The sequence below is a fragment of the Myxocyprinus asiaticus genome, chromosome 40, assembly GCF_019703515.2.
Source record: "Myxocyprinus asiaticus isolate MX2 ecotype Aquarium Trade chromosome 40, UBuf_Myxa_2, whole genome shotgun sequence".
In the NCBI taxonomy this organism is placed as follows: domain Eukaryota; kingdom Metazoa; phylum Chordata; class Actinopteri; order Cypriniformes; family Catostomidae; genus Myxocyprinus; species Myxocyprinus asiaticus.
In genome coordinates this window covers 988,202-1,003,800 of record NC_059383.1, presented here as the reverse complement: position 1 = coordinate 1,003,800, position 15,599 = coordinate 988,202, and the positions used below count along the sequence as shown (strand labels likewise).

General features: G+C 38.4%; 1 protein-coding gene across 2 annotated transcripts in view; it reads right to left on the bottom strand.

The window, feature by feature from the left end:
* Positions 1-15,599, bottom strand: part of LOC127430657 (polypeptide N-acetylgalactosaminyltransferase 10) — a 169,591-nt gene that overhangs the window by 145,113 nt on the left and 8,879 nt on the right. The gene's annotated exons all lie outside the window — the stretch shown is intronic.

The following is a 15,599-nucleotide window of genomic DNA, read 5'->3' as shown; positions in this document are numbered from 1 at the left end:
GGAACACAGAGCCACTAATGGACAACCGGTCTGGGCAAGAGCCAGCAGCCAAGAACACGTGCCATGGATAGCAACTAACAACAAAGTCTTTTAATATGACTTTGTACATTGTCTACATATGAAGTAGTTCTCTGCTTTTCATAATGCATCATGTTTTAGCATTAAACCTCAGTGCCCCCACTTCACCAAAATTATTTCAACCAAAAATGAAAATTCTGTCTTCATTTACTCACCCTTACATCATTCCAAACCCATGACTTTCTTCCAGGAACAACAAAAGGAGAAATTTAGTTGAGTTTTCACCAGGCAATTATTCAAGCAATGGAAACATACAGAGACCAGGGACTGGCTTATGTATATTTATGTTTTCATTGTTTGGATAACTGCTCTGTGAGGAATCAACCAAATTTCTCCTTTTGTTGTTCCTGGAAGAAACAAATTCATGGGTTTGTAATGACATGAGGGTGAGTAAATGAAGACATATATTATATTTATTTATATATATATATATATATATTACACATATACACACACACACACCGACCAGCCACAACATTAAAACAACCTACCTAATATTGTGTAGAGTTCCCCACGTGCTGCCAAAACAGCACCAACCCTATTCTTCTCACGACAATTGTACAGAGCGGTTAACTGAGTTACCGTATACTTTCTCAGTTCAAACCAGTCTGGCCATTCTCATCATGTTGACCTCTCTCATCAACAAGGCATTTCCATCCACAGAACTGCTGCTCACTGGATGTTTTTTTATTTTTGGCCCCATTCGGAGTAAATTCAAGAGAATGTTGTGTGTGAAAATCCCAGGAGATCAGCAGTTACAGAAATACTCAAACCAGTCCATCTGGCACCAACAATCATCCATGCAATTATCTAATCAGCCAATCGTGTGGCAGCAGTTCAGTATATAAAATCATGCATATACAGGTCAGGAGCTTCAGTTAGTGTCCACATCAACCATCAGAATGGGGAAAAAATTTGATCTCAGTGATTTGGAGCGTGGCATGATTGTTGGTGCCAGATGGGCTGGTTTGAGTGCCTTTAAGCAGCTTGGAAAATTCCAGATATGACGTCATGCCTTTAGACAATTAGTTTCTGATAGGAGGTGTACTGAATTGGAGGTGTACCTGTGGATGTATTTTAAGGTCTACCTTCAAACTCAGTGCCTCTTTGCTTGACATCATTGAAAAATCAAAAGAAATTAGCCAAGACCTCCGAAAAAAAAATTGTGGACCTCCACAAGTCTGGTTCACCATTCAGTTTCCAAATGCCTGAAGGTACCACATTCATCTGTACAAACAATATTACACAAGTGTAAACACCATGGGACCATGCAACAGTAATACCGCTCAGGAATTATGCTTTGTCTCCTAGAGATGAATGTAGTTTGGTGCGAAAAGTGCAAATAAATCCCAGAACAAAAGTAAAGGACCTTGTGAAGATGCTGAAGGAAACAGGTAGACAAGTATCTATATCCACAGTAAAATGAGTCCTATATCGACATAACCTGAAAGGCTGCTCAGCAAGGAAGAAGCCACTGCTCCAAAACCACCATAAAAAAGCCAGACTACAGTTTGCAAGTGCACATGGGGAAAAATATCTTACTTTTTGGAGAAATGTCCTCTGGTCTGATGAAATCAAAATTGAACTGTTTGGCCATAATTACCATCGTTATGTTTGGGGGAAAAAAGAGTGAGGCTTGCAAGCCGAAGAACACCATCCCAACCGTGAAGCATGGGGGTGGCCGCATCATGTTGTGGGGGTGCTTTGCTGAAGGAGGGACTGGTGCACTTCACAAAATAGATGGAATCATGAGAAAGGAAAATTATGTGGATATACTGAAGCATCATCTCAAGACATCAGCCAGGAAGTTAAAGCTTGGTCATAAATGGGTCTTCCAAATGGACAAAGACCCCAAGCATACCTCCAAAGTTGTGGCAAAATGGCTTAAGGACAACAAAGTCAAGGTATTGGAGTGGCCATCACAAAGCCCTGACCTCAATCCGATATAAAATATGTGGGCAGAACTGAAAAACAGTGTGAGCAAAGAGGCCTACAAACCTGACTCAGTTACACCAGTTCTGTCTGGAGGAATGGGCCAAAATTCCAGCAACTTATTGTGAGAAGCTTGTGGAAGGCTACCCAAAACGTTTGACCCAAGTTAAACAATGTAAAGGCAATGCTACCAAATACTAACAAAGTGTATGTAAACTTCTGACCCATTGGAAATGTGATGAAAGAAATAAAAACTTAAATAAATCATTCTCTCTACTATAATTCTGACATTTCACATTCTTAAAATAATGTAGTGATCCTAACTGACCTAAGACAGGGAATGTTTTCTATGATTAAAGGTCAGGAATTTTGAAAAACTAAGTTTAAATGTATTTGGCTAAGGTGTATGTAAACTGACGTCAACTGTGTGTATATACACTACCGTTCAAAAGTTTGGGGTCACTTGCCTGAAATGTTTCTCATGATCTTAAAAACCTTTTGATCTGAAGGCGTATGCTTAAATGTTTGAAATTAGTTTTGTAGACAAAAATATAATTGTGCCAACATATTAATTTATTTAATTACAAAACTAAAATGTAATTAAAAAAAATAAATGTTTTTGAAATGGATGACTTGGACCGAATAATTAAGAAAAGCAGCCACTACGTGCCCAGCATATATATGGGAACTACTTCAATACTATTTAAAAAGCATCCCAGGGTGATACCTCAAGAGTACATTTCTGCAAAATCTAGGTAAAGGGTGATTACTTTGAAAATGCTAAAATATAACACAGTTCTGATTTATTTTCGATTTTGTTTAGTCACAACATAATTCCCATAGTTCCATTTGTTATTCCATAGTTTTGATGAATTTACTATTATTCTAAAATGTGAAAAAAAATTATAATAAAGAATGAGTAAGTGTTTCAAAAGTTTTGACCGGTAGTGTGTGTATGTATGTATGTATGTATGTATGTATGTGTATATATATATATACATACATATATACACACACACACAGTATAATAGGGCTGCAGTGGTACACAAAATCCACGGTTCGGTAGGTACGGTTCGGTACAGTTTAGGTACAGCAGGGAAAATAAAGAATCTTTCTTTAAATTATTTATTTTGAAAACAGTGGCTGACGGGCAACAATTCTTATTGTGAAGGCTCATTTATACATGACTGCACTATGCATATTTCTTCAACAAAATTACAATACAAAACCTAAGAGCCTCTTATATGCACATTGTATAAAAACATAAATAATAATAAAAGTTAAAAAAGTGCAATTATAATAATTGTAACAAAATTATGACATTAGCAGTGCAGATTACTGTGTCTTTTGCCTTTCAGCACACCACATGTACTTATCACTCAATTTTCAAGCTTTTTTTTTCAGGAAAATTAGAATATCCACATTATCAGATGAGAGGGTGGATCTGTTAGCATTGACAATGTCCCCTGCTGTTGAAATATTACTCCTATGGTCAGGGCCGCCGATAAGAGCCGGACTGGAGGGGGCCCACAGAAAGGCTATTCCATATTGTAGAACGCATCCAAATGCGGTCAGCGGGAGGCATGACTGTAAACATGGAGACAATGCACAACAGTGAAAGCCGCCGGGTAGCGAGTTATTGAATAACTGTCCTGTTGCAGCGAGAGGCTGCTTGAATGCCGTGGCGAGACTAACTTGCACAGGCTGTTAAGGATTTGCTCCTGTAAGCTCAAGAGACACATATGGATGATGTCGCCGCAAATTAGTCATCATGTTAGATGTGCAACTTGAGACATACCCGACTTCGGTGAAACAGAGCCAACAGAGTTGGGAAATTGACATAAATTGACGTAAGTCAGAGTTGGGAAAGTTGGGAAAAATAGCGAGCTTGCTAGTATAAACTTCACATCTGATTCACAGTTTCTAGTGTACTGTCTGGCCAGGGGCGTAGCTGTCATTTTAAATGTGTGTGTTTGTTGGCACAGCTGTCAGTAGGTGGCTCCACAGACCCAGCACTTAAATCCATCCATCCATTTTTATAGCTGCTTGTCCTATGCAGGGTCGCGGGTAGTGCTGGAGCCTATCCCAGCTGTCTCAGGGCCGAAAGCATGGAAACACCCTGGACAGGTGGCCATTCCATCACAGGGCAACCAACACTTACAATATTTGTAGTATTTTAAAGATTCAAGTATTGCAAATTAATTGAAAAATTTGGCAAAATTAGCTGCAAAAATAAAGGGTATCCTGTGGAGCACTTGCTTCTGTTTCACACATGACAATAAAAGACTGAGCACAAGCTGGTCCTGAATAAATGATTTAATAAATTACAATAAAGACAATTGTGCTTGTGCATTGTGGGATTTAAATGTATCCAAGTGACTCAAGTGTTTTGACTACATTCACCAAAATTCGTTCAGATCCATTTAATGATTCATGCAATGACCATTTCTGGCGATGCCACCGGTTAAGGTCTTGTGTGAAATTAGTCACTGAATTAACGATCAAAAGAAAATTGTATTCCTTTAAAAATTGTATGTCTACAGATCTACAAAGAGACTTTAGTAAAGGTTTTAAGCATTATAAAAACAAAGCAAATCTATCATTTCCCTACAGTATATGAGCTGCTAAGCATGACTTTAATCAAAAGATAAAAATAATAGCCTTATAATAATTATGAGTTTCAATAATGTCCGTACATTTTCATGAATAAAAAACATGTCTACATAGCAATTCACTTCAGTAAAATGCATGTGTTCCAAGAACACAGCAGATCTATCTTTTTTCCTACAGTTTGTTGACTGCACACCAACATAGAGGTAAAAAACAGGAGCTGATATTAAAAATATCTTTACATGTTTAACACAGATCTAGTAATCTGCTTAAGTTGGCAAAAACAACCGATCAAACTATTACCTCGCAAACATAATGTAAAATGCATAACTTAATGAAGACTCAGGTGCTGATATAAACTCCACTTACAATGTGTGCTTAAAAGAAGGATTGTTTTTATTGTATACTTATATACTGTATATAAATCCACCATTTGGACTTGATATGGTTTTAGCTTGAAAAAGAGCGGAGAACCAAATCACCTTTTTAAAGAGTATGGTGTCCCCCACAGCTGCTACAACCTTGCATCTGGCGCTGTATTCTGTTAAGTTTTGGTTCCGTGCGATCGTGTATGGCTCCGCATTTCATTTTAGTTCTACACAGTTTGTGTTGTTCCTTATGTTGTTTTAATATTGGTTTCACGCATGCTATGATATATAATAATTTGTGTGTCTGCGAGTACTGTACCGAAGGCCCTGTATCCGCTCGGTTCGGAGCGGATACATGTACCGTTTCAGCCCCAATATATATTATCACAATTACATTTTTTTTTTTTTTTATTGCTAAAATTAATTATATTAATTATAGATACACACACACACACACACAAACATATACAGTTGAAGTCAGAAGTTTACATACACCTTAGCCAAATACATTTAAACTCAATTTTTCACAATTCCTGACATTTAATCATAGAAAACATTCCCTGTCTTAGGTCAGTTAGGATCACTACTTTAAGAATGTGAAATGTCAGAATAATAGTAGAGAGAATGATTTATTTCAGTTTGTATTTCTTTCATCACATTCACAGTGGGTGAGAAGTTTACATACACTTTGTTAATATTTGGTATTATTGCCTTTAAATTGTATATACTTGGGTCAAAACATTTTGGGTAACCTTCCACAAGCTTCTCACGACAAGTTGCTGGAATTTTGGCCCATTCCTCCAGACAGAACTGGTGTAACGGAGTCAGATTTGTAGGCCTCCTTGCTCGCACATGCTTTTTCAGTTCTGCCCACAAATTTTCTATCGGACTGAGGTCAGGGGTTTGTGATGGCCACTCCAATACCTTGACTTTGTTGTCCTTAAGCCATTTTGCCACAACTCTGGAGGTATGCTTGGGGTCATTGTCCATTTGGAAGGTTATGTCGATATAGGACTCTTTTTACTGTGGATATAGATACTTGTCTATCTTTTTCCTCCAGCATCTTCACAAGTTCCTTTGCTGTTGTTCTGGGATTTACTTGCACTTTTCGCACCAAACTACGTTCATCTCTAGGAGACAGAATGCGTCTCCTTCCTGAGTGGTATGATGACTGCATGGTCCCATGGTGTTTATACTTGCGTACTATTGTTTGTACAGATGAACATACCTTCAGGCATTTGGAAATTGCTCCCAAAGATGAACCAGACTTGTGGAGGTCCAGGTTTTGACTGATTTCTTTTGATTTTCCCCTGATGTCAAGCAAAAAGGCACTGAGTTTGAAGGTAGGCCTTAAAATACATCCACAGGTACACCTCCAATTCAGTACAACTCCTATCAGAAGCTAATTGTCTAATTGTCTAAAGGCTTGAAATAATTTTCTGGAATTTTCCGGAATTTTCCAAGCTGCTTAAAGGCACAGTTAACTTAGTGTATGTAAACTTCTGACCCACTGGAATTGTGATATAGTCCATTAAAAGTGAAACAATCGGTAAGTCTGTAAACAACTGTTGGAAAAATTACTCGTGTCATGCACAAAGTAGATGTCCTAAACAACTTGCCAAAACTATAGTTTGCTAATATTAAATCTGTGGAGTTGTTAAAAAATTAGTTTTAATGACTTCAACCTAAGTGTATGTAAACTTCTGACTTCAACTGTAGGAAGCGACATGGGCGGGGTGGCAGCCTTCCCCTGGCCACAGGGAAGGGCATGCGTACAGTATATTAATTCAGTAAAACAGTTCTAATTGGCACTCAGCAATGAGACTGCTCGCAAATGCTGGTTTCCCAACCACAAGTCCAAACCTTAATGTGGCATGGTCATGTGTCGGTCTGCGGGAGAGGGATAGCGGTAAGGATCGTCACCTGGGTTATGATTACTCTAACACCTGTCTCTAATTATAGTGATGGCAGAGGGAGACCTGAAAAGGTATGCCAGAGCGTCAGAGCAGGGAGAGAGCACCAGGGACGAGCCGAGAGAAAGACCTGCAAAACAAAGAGCCCTGATTTCGAGTTGGCTATAAGCCGTAACTGTGAACATTAAAAAATTAAAGACTGACCTTGACTGTTTGCTGTCTCCTGACTCCTCCATTGCCAACGAACACAGAACCTTTTTACACTTAATTACAAGTGAGAAGGGAAAAGCTGACTCTAGATCAGTGGCTGCGGCTGAATTAATCTTACATCGTTTGAATGCCTGCGGCCAATCACTGTGTGCATGTGAAAGAAAAATTACTTCATTTCTGAAATAATTTTAGATTTTTAACAAATATTAAATTAAATAGTGTAATTCTTAAATTCGATTGTGGTAGCAAACAAACTCGTTGAAAAGTTTGTAAAATAATTTTTTTAATTAACCTACATCAGTTAACTTTGAAATAAACAGAGGGTTGTGCATAAAGTAAAATATCTATCTTGGGATTTAAGAATCGACATGGAGATCATTCAAATGAAAATCACGATCCATCAGAAAATCAATATTTTTCCCCAGCCCTGATCCATAGTGATTCTGTCACCAAGCATTTTCCCTGCATTTTTCTCCAACACAAAATTACTAATGAAATCAGAAAGTGGCGACAAGACAGTCTTTTTTTCTTGAAAGTAATTTCTTTACTCACTGAAAGTTGCATATGGACATATACATTCTAGAAGCAAGCTTCGAGAGGATAAAGACACAAACACACTTTCACGAGGTAAAGTTACTCCATGAATCGCTTCCTAAATCACTCTTTTACAATTGTTTATGCCCGCGTGGAACTCCTGTTGTTATTTTGGTGAGCTCCACGTGACAATCATGGGAATGAGAGAGTTGTGGTGAGCTGGTATGTTTGTCACCCTTCCACCATTTACCATCAAGTGTCATACCTCTGACTGAAGAGAGCCAGATCTCAGCAAAACAGTCTGCATGTCTGAGACCCTCGGCCAGGATTCACCTGATCTTTTGATCCAAAGTCAGTTTTTTAAAATAATCTTAAAATCCAAGATGGCAGCATGTTAATGTTTGTGTGTAAGACGGTCTTATTTGAGTTCTCCCTTTTGTGCCAAATAAGTGTGTTTTGTGGTATATGCTGTTTTTAAGGGGAATTTTTTTTAGATCCTTCTATGCTTTATGTTTCTGCGAGTTCGCACTAGCGCGTTTTGCATTATCGTTCACGTCACGGATATTATCTTCTATCAACATCAAATGTTTCGGATTTTGCTTGCGTTCAGTTTGTGGACATTGCTTTGGACATTTGCCGGTCCTTATGCTGGACTTCTTTGAGGCTGATTCTATGGGAGGATTGTATCTTGTTCCAAACTCACATTCCAAATTAACAGATGAGGGATTGTCCGGCTCATTTCGAGTCATAAGGATCTAATTCTTCTGTGTTGAAGGAAAGTGCTCTTACTTCTATACTGGCATCATCTTTCAGTGATTTAGTGTCAAGAAAGCTGCATAGATTGCTGTATTTCAGACTGTGATGTTTTTATTCACAGCATACTCTCTGAAGACGCAAACACCAAGCCGGCGTTTCTTTTCCTGTTTACACCGTGACCACAGAAAACATCTTGTCATGATTGGCTAGTGTGATCAGGAGGGCATTAACGCTGGGACTGTCTGATCTTAGAGAACAGTGCTGAAAAAAGAAAATGTCACGTCTGTTACTCCTGTTTTTATTAACAGGTCTGAGTTACTCTGAGAAAGAAACAAAAGAAGTGGTCTTATGATGACTTTATGCAATTATTTTGGCATATGGATGGCACGTCCTGGGATTCTAAACCAGCTGGGCACTCTTATTGGAATTTAATAGCCCATTATTGCCTACCTCATTCTCTCCAGTTGTATGATACAGATGGTTGTGTTTTAGCTTATTCTACTCATAACATATAGTGTTTCCAAGCTGTTAAAGCGAGTTCCACTATGTCAATTAAATCAGTTAAACTGCATTATATATTAGTTTTATTGTATTATTATTATCTGGGAATGTGCATCCAAATCCAGGCCCAATAAAATGTATAAGCACATCTGAGGACTTTAAATCTAGGCCTGGATTAGGTTTTATTCACCTAAATGTTCGTAGTTTGCTACCTAAACTGGACCCCGTCAGAATTTAGGCTCATTCGACAGATGCTGATTTTCTTATACTTTCTGAAGCTTGGTTAAATAAATCCATCTCAAAGAAGGATATTGCTATAAAGAGTTATACTGTCTTTAAATGTGACCACCCTAGGAAGGGTGGTGGTATTGCAATCTTTGTAAGAAATAACTTTAATTCCAGGGTAGTAGCTACATCATCAATTACCAAACAGTTTGAATTCTTAGATCTGAACAGAGATTTCAAAGGATGCAACTCTGACAGTGACTGACTAACCCCCTTCAGCAAGCTATGAATCTCTAACTTCTAACTCAACAACTATCATGGATATGATATAACTATGGATAGCATTTTTGGCCTGTGTCTTTCTGATAGTGGAGTCAAGAATATTGACCTTTATTGATGCGAGAGAGGCCTACAGATCCTTAGATGTTGTCCTTGGTTTTTTGTGACTTACTGGATGAGTCATTGCTGTGCTCTTGGAGGAATTTTGGAAGGTCAGCTACTTCTGGGAAGGTACACAACTGTGCCAAGTTTTCTCTATTTGAATATAATGGTTCTCACTGTGGTTCTTTGGAGTCCCAGAGCCTTTGAAATAGCTTTGTAACCCTTTCCAGACTGATGTATTTCAATCACCTTTTTCCTCATAATTTCTGGAATTTATTTTGACCTTGGCATAGTGTGCTACTGGGTGAGACCTTTTAGCCAAATTCATGCTGCTGAAAAAGTTATTTTTAGGTGTTGATTTGATTGAACAGGGCTGGCAGTAATCAGGCCTGATTGTGTCTAGTCCAGCTGAACCCCATTATGAATGCCGTTTCACAGATTTGGGGATTTAGTAACTACTTTTTCACACAGGCCCAGTTGGTATTGGATAACATTTTTGCTTCAATAAATAACATTATCATTTAAAACTGTATTTTGTGTTTACTCAGACTACCTTTGATTTATTTTAGAATTTGTTTGAATTTTTGAAAAACTTTAGTATGATATATTGCAAATAATTTTCATAGCACTGTATACTACAAAAAAGTTTTGGACACAGTCTACATAAAGGCTTTCACATTTGTATGACTTTTATGAAAAAACTAATGGTGAAACTTGGCTTTCACATATTGGTCTGAAACTGATATACAAGTTCCTCGTATCTTTTCAATTGTTTTTTTTTTTTTTTTTTTTTTTTTTTTTAACAAAATCATTGGTTTCTAATCATCTTTCATGCCGACAGGCCCCTTCCAAAGTCACAACTACTACAGATATTCAGTCAGGAGCAATGAGTGGTTGTATCGTTTCCTCTGAGAAAGTCTTTTCGCAAAGCCAAAAACAGATAATTTCAGAGTACTCCGTATAAAAAAAGAAGGCTGGGCATCGAAATGCTTCTTTTCTTAGACTACAAACTCATCAGACATGTTATGTTCTGTCTTCTGGTTTGTGTGCAGCTGTGTTGTGTTCTGTTGTTACAATCACTGTGGCTAGGCCTGTCGCGATTATAACCGTCTGATCACGGTCGTTTGGTCTAACCATGGTTATTTGAGACAACTGCGATTATTGGGCATGAAAATTCCAATCACATTTTAATGCCCACATAAGGGAATTTTAAGCGAATATACTGTATAAATGTGTGTCATTCAGTTGAACTCCGAGTCCAAGCACCACTGAGCCAACAAGCTCCAGCCCTGAAGAGCACGTGAAGCACTCTGATGCGTGCGCTGTCAGAAGAGGCTCGTGCCAAACTCCCACGAAAATATAAACGAAAGTATAAACTATGATAGTGAACGCAAAGCGCCTTCAGATCAAAAGATTTTTAAGATCATGAGAAACATTTCAGTCAAGTGTTTCAAAACTTTTGACTGGTAGTGTATATAAAAATGTTATATTTTTTTTTATTATAAAATAAGTTAAAAAACAAGTATAAATGTAAAGTTAACCAAAAAGGGACATAAACTGAGCAAAAAAAGAAACATCCTCTCACTTTCAACTGCTTTTATTTTCAGCAAACTTAACATGTGTAAATATTTGTATGAACATAACAAGATTCAACAACTAAGACATAAACTGAACAAGTTTCACAGACAAAAGTAACAGTCGGTACCTGGTGTGGCCACCAGCTGCATTAAATACTGCAATGCATCTCTTCCTCATGGATTGCACCAGATTTGCCAGTTCTTGCTGTGAGATGTTACCCCACTCTTCCACCAAGGCACTTGCAAATTCCCAGACATTTCTGGTGGGGAATGGCCCTAGCCCTACAGGTCCCAGACGTGCTCAATGAGATTGAGATACGGGCTCTTCGCTGGCTATGGCAGAACACTGATGTTCCTGTCTTGCAGGAAATCAAGCACAGAATGAGTAGTATGGCTGGTGGCATTGTCATGCTGGAGGGTCATGTCAGGATCAGCCTGCAGGAAGGGTACCACATGAGGGAGGAGGATGTCTTCCCTGTAACGCACAGCGTTGAGATTGCCTGCAATGACAACAAGCTCAGTCCAATGATGCTGTGACACACCGAACCAGACCATGACGGACCCTCCACCTCCAAATCAATCCCGCTCCAGAGTACAGGCCTCGACGACAGTCCGACCATCACCCTTGGTGAGACAAAATCGCGACTCGTCAGTGTAGAGCACTTTTCGCCCATCCTGACTGGTCCAGCAAAAGTGGGTCTGTGCCCATAGGCGACATCGTTGCCGTTGATGTCTGGTAAGGACCTTCCTTACAACAGGCCTACATGCCCTCAGTCCAGCCTCTCTCTTTGCCTATTGCAGACAGTCTGAGCACTGGAGGGATTGTGCAGTTGTTGTTGCAATCCTGTACCTGTCTCACAGGTGTGATATTAGGATGTACCGATCCTATGCAGGTGTTGTTACCCATGGTCTGCCACTGTGAGCACAATCAGCTGTCCTTCCTGTCTCCCTGTAGCGCTGTCTTAGGCGTCTCACAGTACGGACATTGCAATTTATTGCCCTGCCCACATCTGCAGTCATCATGCCTCCATGCAGCATGCCTAAGGCACGTTCACGCAGATGAGTAAGGACCCTGGGCATCTTTTTTTTGGTGTTTTTCAGAGTCAGTAGAAAGGTCTCTTTAGTGCCCTAAGTTTTTATAACTGTGACCTTAATTGCCTACCGTCTGTAAGCTGTTAGTGTCTTAATGACCGTTCCACAGGTGCATGTTCATTAATTGTTTATGGTTCATTGAACAAGCATGGAAAACATTGTTTAAACCCTTTACAATAAAGATCTGTGAGGTTATTTGTATTTTTACAAAATTATCTTTAAAATACAGTGTCCTGAAAAGGGACGTTTCTTTACATTATTTTTCATGTCATTCATACGTTTTTAAAGCCATAAAAGGAAATCATAGTTTATTACTACTTTATTACTTGATTTTTATATTTGAAGTTAAATATGTAAAAATGACTTTTAAAGGTGTATGAAGCACACAAGCAGGAAAAAAGCACACCTTAAAAAATATGACAATTTATGACAATTACACATGAAAGCCCTTATAGAGACAATTAACTGTCATATTCACAATTATTTTTGACAATTAATCATCAGCCAAATATCATAATCATGACAGCCCTAGCTGTGGTGGACCTGTTTTTAGATAAAACGAATTTTCGCTTAAACACCCCTCTCGCAGCTGACTGTTGCTCTCATGAACGCGCAGAGGAAAGCAACAGTAGGTCAACAGTCTCACTAAATAATACATTAGATTTTGGTTTGTTTCTCACCAAACCTCATCGTATGGTTTCATAAAAATCATGAGTCTCATGGAATAATTTATTAGACTTCTGACTTATACTTTTGCGCCCTTTTGAAGCTTCAAGAGGTAGTCACCATAAACTGCCATTGTATAACATCACTGAGCACAATATGTTTTCACAATGTCTCACTTTGTTAACCCTTGTGTGACCTTCGGGACATTTTTGCCTTTTTCAATTTTACCAAAGGTGTGTATTTTGATATTTCAACCTCAGTTCTCATAATACATCTATAATACACTGTGTACACAAAACAGTTACACTCAGGACCTTCAGGACAAAAAAGTCCCCATTAAAACTGCAATATTTGATCCCAGTACCATTAAAGCATAAAATCATGAATTCTATAATATTATGCTTTCATTCCGGAGCCCTGGCTTCAATTAAAAAAAATTTTTTTTATATTTTCTGCCAGATGGCTCCATTTTTCTCTTGTTTAGCCTATGGAGCAAATACATAATTTTTTCCCATTTTCTGTCTGCTGTATTATAGAGCACTGCAGGCCAGTTGAATAAATGATGCAGATAAACTTGTGTGGGTGTGTTGGTATGGATGTCAGAGTGTGTTTTGTATGTGTGTACTGAGAAATGTGTGTGTGTGTGTGTGTGTGTGTGTGTGTGTGTAAAAAACAACAGTGGCATTATATAAACAAACTGGCATTTAATGGGTTAAAATCCTGAAAATGAATGAATATTTGGTAGTTATGATCGGGACTGATGTTGGTTAAAAAAAAAATTAACTAATTGAAAGTGGAAAATAATATTAATATATAATATTATTATGTCAGTTTTTTAACGTGGACATTTTTGTCCTCTAAGACCTCGGGGTAACTTTTTTTTATTGACGCACAAGGGTTAAGTAAAAGAAAGTCATATGGGTTATAACAACACAATATATAAGAGTTATAACAACACTGAGGTGAGTAAACAATGACTGAATTTAAATTTTTGGGTAACCAATCCCTTTAAAGATGCACGCAAACTTAATATATGCAAATGCTACTCTGTACAGGTAAAGACATAAAACATGTTACTGTATTTGGCCTATGTATTTGTTAACCAGAAGTCATTGAGCTCAAAATAATGGTTTAATTTCTCTATTGAAATATTACTTTTATAAGTTTCTCAGGTTCAATATCTGCCGTGGTATATTCCCTCCACTGTAAATGTGCTGTTAACTGCTTTATTTTGCATAGATTTAACTCTGCTGTATGCTGTTAGTTCACTACATTAACAGTGTTCAGAGAATATGAGAAATAAAAGTTAAACTGGATTTTTTTTTTTTTTATTTACTGTATTGTCATTTTTCGCATTCATATCATATTCATAAATCAAGAATGGTTTCTGACCTTTCTTTAAAATACCTGCTGCATTTTCAGTGATTGAGAGTGCTAGTGTTTTAAGTTAAAGATTAAATGTATTGTATGTCAGTATTTATACAGGTGTAAAGAGATATATATATTAATATAGGACCAAGACGGCAACAGAAGAACAGTTAGGCTACAAAAGGCAGAAACAGCTAAGTAAATGTTAGCTTGCCATTAGTCTGTACTGTAGCTTTTAGCTGGCTATCAATCTTTATTACTCCATTTATGTAACACCAGAGAAGATATTCTACAGATTGTGGTCAGAATACACTAAGCTGAAAGTTTTTTTCTATTTCTCATAGCTAACTACAGTACGTAGCCCTTCTTTTCTTATCAAGCGCTCTGAACTCTATTCTTTTGTTTCACCCGTTGGCCAAATTAAAGATACTATATGACACAACTGGTTACCAATTAAAAATCAAAACATCTGTCCAGTTCATTTGGTATAAAAACTTGATAGTTTATACTATCTCCTTGATCATTTCGCCCTTCAATCCTGAGTGTTTCACCGGAGCAGGACACCATACCGGCACTTATACAAGCATTTATCCTGATCAGCCACAACATTAAAACCACTGACAGGTGAAGTGTATAACATTTATTATCTCGTTACAATGGCAGCTGTCAAGGGGTGGGATATATTAGGCAGCAAGTGAACAGTCAGTTCTTGAATTTCATTTGTTGGAAGCAGGAAAAATGGGCAACCGTAAGGATCTAAGCGACTTTGACAAGGTCCAAATTGTGATGACTAAACGACTGGGTAAGAGCATCTCCAAAACGGCAGGTCTTGTGGGGTGTTCTCGGTATGCAGTGGTTAGTACATACCAAAAGTGGTGCAAGGAAGGACAACCGATGAACCGGCAACAGGGTCATGGGTGCCAAAGGGTCATGGGTGCCAAAGGCTCATTGATTCGAGTGGGGAGCAAAGGCTAGCCCATCTGGTCTGATCCCACAGAAGAGCTACCGTAGCACAAATTGCTGAAAAACATAATGCTGGCCATGGTAAAACGGTGTCAGAACACACAGTGCATCACAGCTTGCTGTGTATGGGGTTGTGTAGCCGCAGACCAGTCAGAGTGCCCATGATGACCCCTGTCCACCGCCGAAATCACCTACAATGGGTACATGAGCATCAGAGCTGGACCATGAAGCAATGGCAGAAGGTGGCCTGGTTCGATGAATCACATTTTCTTTTAGATCATGTGGACAGCCAGGTGCATATGTGATGTTTACCTGGGGAAGAGATGGCAGCAGGATGCACCATGGGAAGAAGGCAGGCCGGCGGAGGCAGTGTGATGCTCTGGAATATTCTGCTGGAAAACCTTAAGTCCTGGCATTCATGTGGA